An 8,403-nucleotide genomic window follows, 5' to 3' on the forward strand; every position below is an offset into this window, starting at 1 on the left:
TATATACGTATATACATATCTATATATGTACGTATGTATGTACATATATGTATATATATGTATGTATTTATATATATATTATATATATATATATATATAATGTATATATAAAATGTATATATATTAGTCAATAATTCACATAATCATAAAAAATTATTTTAAATGACTAAAGAAACAGGCAGCACGGTGGCGCAACTGGTAGAGCTGCTGCCTCTCAGCGAGCAGGTCCTTGGTTCAAACCCCGGTCCAGGGGCCTTTCTGGGTGGAGTTTGTATGTTCTCTCCGTGCATGCGTGGGTTTTCTCCGGGTACTCCGGTTTCCTCCCACAGACCAAAAACATGCATGTTAGGCTGATTGGTAACTCTAAATTGTCCCTAGGTGTGAGTGAGAAAGTGAATGGTTGTTTGTCTCGTTTGTCTCTATGTGGCCGTGTGATGGACTTGCGACCTGTCCAGGGTGTACCCCACCCCTAGCACAGTGATTGCTGGACATGGGCACCGGCGACCCCCGTGACCCAAAATGGAACAAGCGGGTAAAGAAAATGGATGGATGGATGGATGACTAAAGAAACATACATATAATTCAAGTAGGTATCTCTGCAGACAAATACAGAAGGCGTATCTGGAGGGCCACATCTGATTGGATGGGGAAAAAAAGTCTGGACGATAAAAAAACAAGGCATTTGTATTAACCACAGACATATTATGTCTAAAAACAAGGCGTTATTGGCAGATTATGTTAACTACAGAGATATTATGTTCATGGTGTTAACCGGTTCAACATTAGCGACGTCACCGGTTCGACATTGGCAGCATTACCTGTTCGACTTTTTTTTTTTGGGTCTTTATTGGAAAAAAAATGCAAAACGTAATATAACCAGACATACAACAAGAAAAAACATGTTCACAGTTGATATGACAAAAAAGCTTAGCAGAAATTATGAATAGAAATATAATTAACAAAGAAAATGAACAATTTGAGGGAACAGCAAAATAAAAAAAAATTTAAAAATGCAAGAGGAGTTTCAAGTCTTAAAATAAGCTATTAATATACTGGTATAAGGATGGGGCTTTTGGAAGATTGCAGTGTTTAAGCACTTCCTTAAATAAAATTATTTAATTAAAAAAATGTTGAACATAGGGGTAATTTTCAGGAAACGACTTTTGTGGATAAAAAATTTAGCCATAAGGATTAAGTTGTTATTACCATAATTTAAAACTTCATTCCCTGTTAGCAGACCAAATTAAATTATAGTAAAATCTAAAGGTGCGATAGAACTCTTAGATATAATCCAGTTCTGAAAATCTTTCCAAAAAGCATTAATGAAATTACAATTAAAAGAAGGTGTTCTGCTGTCTCAATATCTGAATTACAGAATGCACGAGATGGTAAGAGGCGTATCCATAACTTCTCTTTCCGCCTCTCTTAACACAGAACTTCCAGTTACATTTCAAAATAAGAGCAACATAAATGGGTAGTGGGAAGGGCTAAATGTTTGTTTTTTAATACCTAGCCATACATTAAAAAAAATCCATTTTGGTTGTTGAATAATGTGAAAATAATTGAAATCAATTCATAAATAAAGAAAAATAAAGTAACCAAAATAATAATGATAATTAAACTGACCTTGGGACAAAGGATGTTTCCTTTAACTTCACATTTTCTTGTTCAACTTTTAAAGCAGTCACTGCAGATGAGTGATTGTCAGTTTCTGTAAGATTTCTGCAACTGGAGCAGGTATTCTGTTTACTAGTTAACTTCCTCAGCTGTCTCACATTTAAGGGTCAGTCCTACTCCATGTTTCAGCTCCTTTCGTAGATCAGATCTCATAGAAGAACTTCTAAAGAGAACATTGTGTTTTTAGCGTTTGTTTTGGGCCATTATCTCGTCACAAGACTCATGGTCTTTAATTGAGACCAGACTTTTTGACAAATGGAGCAGGTTTTGCTTCAGATGCTTCACATTTCATTGTATCCAGACCACACTCAAACCAACTGTCAGGTGCAGCTACAACCAAGAACAAAAGAGAACCTTCTTGTGTTTGACAGCAGACATAACGCTGTTTCTTAGAAACCTTTAGTTTTTTTAAAAAAGAGTTGACGTAACTTACCCAAATACAGCTAGCCAATCAGTGTTTGACCTCTAGAAATGCCTGTTCTCCAGAAACGCCCACTTTTGGTCTGCAGAGAACCCCTTCTCATATAATTAAACAGACCTGCAGGCCTTTGAGGATTTTAAAATAAAACTTGACAGTAATATACCATTTTACCAAGATATTTTAATACATGTGAAATGTGAAGTTTTTGATGAATTATACATAATAAAAACGAAATAGTCCCACTTATGATCACAAGATTTTAATTAGAGCCCATAAACCAAATTTAAACTCCTTTAAACAGAATCACACATGTCCAGCACAATTTGTGGTATTGTGGAGCACAATGTTTAATGAATTGTTATATCAGAGTCAGAGATTCTTTATTGTCATTCGCACCTCATGTGGTACATGTGGTGGAGTGAAATTAATTATGTATGTATGTATGTATGTATGTTTTATTTATTCATTTCATTTCATCTCATCCAAACAACAAATATAATACAATTTAAAGAAAAGAAAAAAGATATACAATCACCGAAATAAAATGAAAGGCAGCAGAAGAAGAATGAATTCTTATAATATCTGCCCCTTGTCCCCAAAATATATTCCAAACAAAATTACTATACAAAAGCAAGATGAATTATGTACACGGGGTCCCAGTTACATCCAACAATAAAATGTAAAAGAAAAACAGTAATAACATCTAAGATATGAACTAAGAAAAACATCAACTAAATATACACTAAGCACTCATAACATAAAAACATTGAACATCAGCACAAACATGAACATGAGTCTGTGTGAGCAGATGAGCATGCAAGAACACATCAACATTGAAACAGATCAGCAGCAACATTGAAACATATCAGCAGCAACATGATGTGATTTTTTTCACAGTGATTATTCTGGTTAGAGATTCATGAGTCTAGCAGCCTCAGGGTAGAAGCTGTTCCTCAGTCTAGTGGTTCTACACTTAATGCTCCTCAACCTCCTTCCTGAGGGAAGTGGGACAAAAAGTGTGTGTGCTGGGTGAGTGGGGTCCTTCATGATGCAGGTGGCCCTCTTCCTGCATCTAGCGGTGTAGATGTCTGTGATGGTGGGGAGACTGACTCCGACAAACTTCTGTGCAGCCTTCATCACTTTCTACAAAGCTTTTCTTTCTGCAGCTGTGCAGCCTCCATGCCACACGTTGATGCTGGAGCACAGGATACTCTCCACTGCACACCTGTAGAAGGAGGTGAGGACTGAGCTTCCCAGACCAGCTTGTCTCAGCCGTCTGAGGAAGTAGAGTCTGATGAGCTTTCTTGATCAGGCTGGTGGTGTTGTTGCTCCAGCTGAGGTTGTCATTCAGGTGTACACCCAAGTACTTGTAGCTGGAGACCACTTCCACCGCAGATTCTCTTATGTTCAGGGGGGTGTAGATGTTTTTGTTCCTTCTGAAGTCCTTTGTTTTCTTCACATTGATGTGAAGGTTATTCTCTTTGCACCAGCTCTCCAGATGTTCTACCTCTTGTCTGTAGTTGGACTCATCATTGTTTGTGATGCATCCCACCACCGCTGTATCATCGGCAAACTTTACAATGTGACAGCCTGGATGGGTAGCTGCACAATCATACGTGAGCAGAGTAAACAGGAGGGGGCTCAACACACATCCCTGAGGAGAGCCAATGCTGAGGGTTATGGTGGAGGAGGAGAAGTTGTGGATCCTCACTAACTGTGGTCTGTTTGTTAAGAAATCTAGTACCCAGTTGCAAATGGAGGGGCTTAGTCCTAGTGTGGATAGTTTGACCATCAGGGTTTGGGAGATCATGGTGTTGAAGGCGGATGTGAAGTCCACAAAGAGCATATGGACGTAAGAGTTTTTCAGCTCCAGGTGGTTATAAATTGGTGTGTACTCAGAAGATACTTGATCTGTAACACTCGTGGTGTATACAAGCAAAACTGGTATTTGGAATTTAACACGGTGTGTCCAAGAAAGCATTAAGTGACTCTATTAGGATAACTTGTTCTCCATCCTCACATAAATGCTCAAGAATCTTCCTTTTAAAAATGTTGATTTTGCATGAGTGATATAAAGGAACATTTGATAATTTCGGCAGACACACCTTCATCTTACCTCTAAACCTGGAGGGAAGATAAAGGTGGGAAAGGTTGGCCCACCTTACTGTCAGAGTCAGAGATTTATTTGTCATTTGCATCTCATGTGGTGGAACGAGATTATGTACACAGGGTCCCAGTTACATCCAACAATAAAATGTAAAAGAAAATTTTCAGTAATAAGATCTAAGATATGAACTAATCAAAACATCAACCAAATATACAAAAGCACTAATAGCATAAAAACATTACGTCGAACAGCAGCACGAACATGAGTCTGTGTGAGTAGATGAGCACGCATGAACACAGCAACATGAATTAGATCAGCAGCAACTGTCATTGTTTGCCAAGTTTTATTTCCCTCTCCCATGAAAGCAGGTGATAATGCCTGTATGCATTTTTATTTTATTTGGCAAAATATCTTATAAACCACATGCATTTTAATAAAACTCTGAAAGAAATCATTGAAGTCATATCTTTAACAGTTTAACAGATATTGGTCAATTTTAATGCGGACCGTATAGCATGCAATGGTACACACGTGTTGTGTTTGACGTAAATGGCTATGATTTGTCTTTTTTTTAACATAAGGTAATTTTTATTTAAAATTCTGGTATGTAAGGCAATGGGTAATTTTCATTCCTTCGTGCAGTATAGACAGCTTTAGTATCTTTTGTGTGTGTGTGTGTATATATAAATATATATATATATATATATATATAAGAAAGTTTACCTACTCAGAATTAGTATAAAATTAAGGACTTATTCAATTATTTGTGTCTGCATTGGAGTTTGTCACATAAACAAAGCCTCCCAGTCCTCCCAGTAATAAAATTTATCTTTAGAACTTTGCTCCATGCAGAAATGACTGAACCTCCCCATTTAAAGACATTGTACACCCTTTCAGTCACAATCTTTATTGACATTCCAGTGGCTAGAAGAAAGGTGTGTGTGCTGTGAAACATTTATATTTTCCCCTGCATCAGTGTTTCATACAACTCTTTCTGCTTGTCTGAATGTGGTTCTGTTTAATATTCATATCAGAACCTCAGCGCCTCTGTAAAGAAGCACATGCTCACGTCACCTTATCACCTTAACAGTCACCTTAACAGTAGCTCAGGGAAATTGTGCCTGCATAACGTAAAAGAAAAATCAGTGAAGAAATATTACAGTAGTTGTGTTGCAAAAATGCTAACAAGACAAAAAAAAACCAAAACTTTAAATTTACATTCCATCAATAAACTACACTTTAGGATTTTAGGATTCATTATCAGTTCATGTTGCATCATCCAAGAATGAAACTACTGTAAACCTGCAAATGAAGTAATTCACAACTTAAAATGCCAGTTACAAACTAAACAAAAAAAGTAATTATCTCTGAAAACCTTCAGCAAATGGTGCATACTTTATTTCCTTCATGAATGTCCTCTTCATGATGTTGAGTTCTGATTACAGCTTTTATTTTTTGTCAATCAAGGGCTGAATGGTGTCAAGTCCTTACAAATCCTGCAGCTGTCCTTCAACAAGATCTCAACTCTGCACCCAGGAGCGCTCAGTCACCTTCGACAGCTGAAAGAGCTACACTTACAACATAACCTTCTTACTCATCTGCATCCACAAACGTTCCAGGATTTAGATCAGCTCAGGGTGAGATTGGCTTTTTGGAATTAGATTAGATTATTTTTAATTTTTTTTCCATTTATTTTAGTTAATTGATAATGTGATATTTGGAAAAGATCAAAATAAAAAATAAATATTCCAAGCATAAAAGTGATGTCCTACTTTCAACAGAAGAATTGGTAGTGGTTTATGAGGCTGAACATCTGTAACATGTCTGCTAAATGTCATTAATGTGCTCTCCTCTAAGATTCTCGACCTGACCTTCAACATGTTGACGAGCCTCCATCCTGTGACATACCTCACTTTGCGCAGCATTGGAACAGATGCTAGGTTGGGTGGAAACAGGTGGCATTGTGACTGCAGCATGTTCAGTCTACGAAGGAGAATGGACTATGACAGCAGCAGAGGCCTGCAAATCTGGAATATATTGTGTGCATCTCCCTCCACCATTGCTGGCAGAGATCTTCTGCAACTGAAGGAGGACGACTCAAATTGTTTAAACACCGAAAACGGAACAGATCTCCACAAAGATGTGACGGTCTACAGTGGCTCTGAGATACTGCTTTCTTGTTCTGCGCAAGGTAACAGGTTCAAAATTATTTAAAAAAGCAAATTATGATACATTATTTAACAATATAGGCTTTTACAATTGCTATATTTTCTTTTTATGCAGATTCAGTATGGTGGACTCCCATGGGTCAAGCAGCTGTGAACCAGAATAAAGGTCTGCTCATCAGTAACATCTCAGAAAGCGATACAGGACTGTATGTTTGTTTGTCTGAAGAAAACCAAGTTGTATCCGTTTTTAACCTCCAAATAAGTAAATCAGGAGACGCAAGAAAACCAAGAAGTTTACCCAGAGTGGAGCCAAGACTCCCACAAGTCAATGTAAAAGAGATGGATCGTCAGGTTGATTTACCTCTTGCGGTGGGTCTGTCTGTTTCCATTACATTTCTGTTTGCTTTTGTCCTTGGAGTCCTGGCAAGACCATGTATTGATGTGCTTTGGAAAAGGGTCACCAACAAGAAAAGAACTTCTTCAGCCAGTGCTGTCTCCCCTGTTGAACAAAGGCAATATGTCAATGAGGCCTTCTCCAGTGCTGAGGAACCAGAAGACCCAGGACTTTGTAGGGAAAGGAGAGTCACATTTAGCACTGTGGACTTTATTGAAGAGAGCAATGTACAATATTATGATACTGTAGCCAGTGGTGATCATGAGAGCATTAGCAGTGATGAAGTGTTTGAGGGTCAAGTAGTTGAAACTGAGCTTTACAAGCAAACTACAGAAGGATCAAGAAGTGAACATTTACAGCTAAGGTTTTCAGAGGATAATCAGAGTAATGGCAGTTATTCAGGTGACTCTAATGAACAGCACATCCACAACATGGTATTTGAACACATTCCTGACCCTGAAGAAATAGAAAAGAGGAGAAGCATGTCATCATGCTCGGATTCAGATTTATCTGAAAATGTGTCAGGAGAAGAGCAAATTACCAAGAGAAAAAACACAAAACCAGATTCTTATCAGTTGGAAAAGGACTCAGTTCAGCAGAGGCCCAATTTATCTTCAAAAGCAGAGGTCACACAAGTATCCATTCCATTAGACTCTGATGTTTTGCATGACAATGAAGAACTATTTGAATTCAGTGACTCTGCTCACAGTCCAACTTCTTTTATTAATCCAAAACAAACTCTAATACTAATTTTAGACAAACAGAAAATAGAAGATATGTCTAGCTCTAGCTCATACATAAGTGAGAATGAGCCTAAACATTACACTGTGAACTCTGACCTAGAGACAGAACAAGATGACCTTTATGGAGTGCAAAAACAAAGTGTGGATCCACTCAAGTACAGCTATAACAAAAAATGGCCAGTAAAGAGACCACATTGCTCCTTTTCTTCTGATTCTAGCAAGAGTGACCAAGAGTATATGCAGAACAAAAGAAAACAAAAAAACTCAAAAAAAAAAGGAATCACAAACTTGGAAGAAGCATGTCAGAGAACACAAGTCAAGGATTTTTCGGATGTCAAAGCCCAAATACTGCCTAGGGATTTCATATCTAGTGATGAGAGCTCAAATCAAGACACAAAAGACATACAGAATGAAAGAAAGACAAGTTGGACAAGAGTTCAAGTATCTCAACTGACGAGTCCAGAATCCTCTGCCAATAGTGATACTGAAGATGAAACAGGTCACATGACACAAAATAAACAAGAGCTACATATGTTAAGGCGTTCTGGAAAAGTATCTCAATCTGTGACCAAGGAATCAGATAACCAGTGGCTAGCACTTAATCATGATCAAATTGTACGAATTAAGAGACGTCTGGATATCAAGGGACCAAGACAAAAACTTGATTTATCTTTCAGTAATGACAGTGAGGATGAAAATGGTCACAAAAAGAAATGGAAACAAGAAGAGTTATTTGTGCCAAGGCCTCCAATAAAAGTATCTCAAACAGTCACTAAAGGTATCAAGGGTCCAACACCAACACCCAAATCATCTTCCAGTAGTGACAGTGAGGATGAAACTAGTCATATAAACAAACAGGAACAAAAAGAGTTAAATGTGTCAAGGCCTCCAAC

The sequence above is a fragment of the Nematolebias whitei genome, chromosome 3 (genome assembly GCF_014905685.2).
Source record: "Nematolebias whitei isolate Nwh7 chromosome 3, NemWhi1, whole genome shotgun sequence".
In the NCBI taxonomy this organism is placed as follows: Eukaryota; Metazoa; Chordata; class Actinopteri; order Cyprinodontiformes; family Rivulidae; genus Nematolebias; species Nematolebias whitei.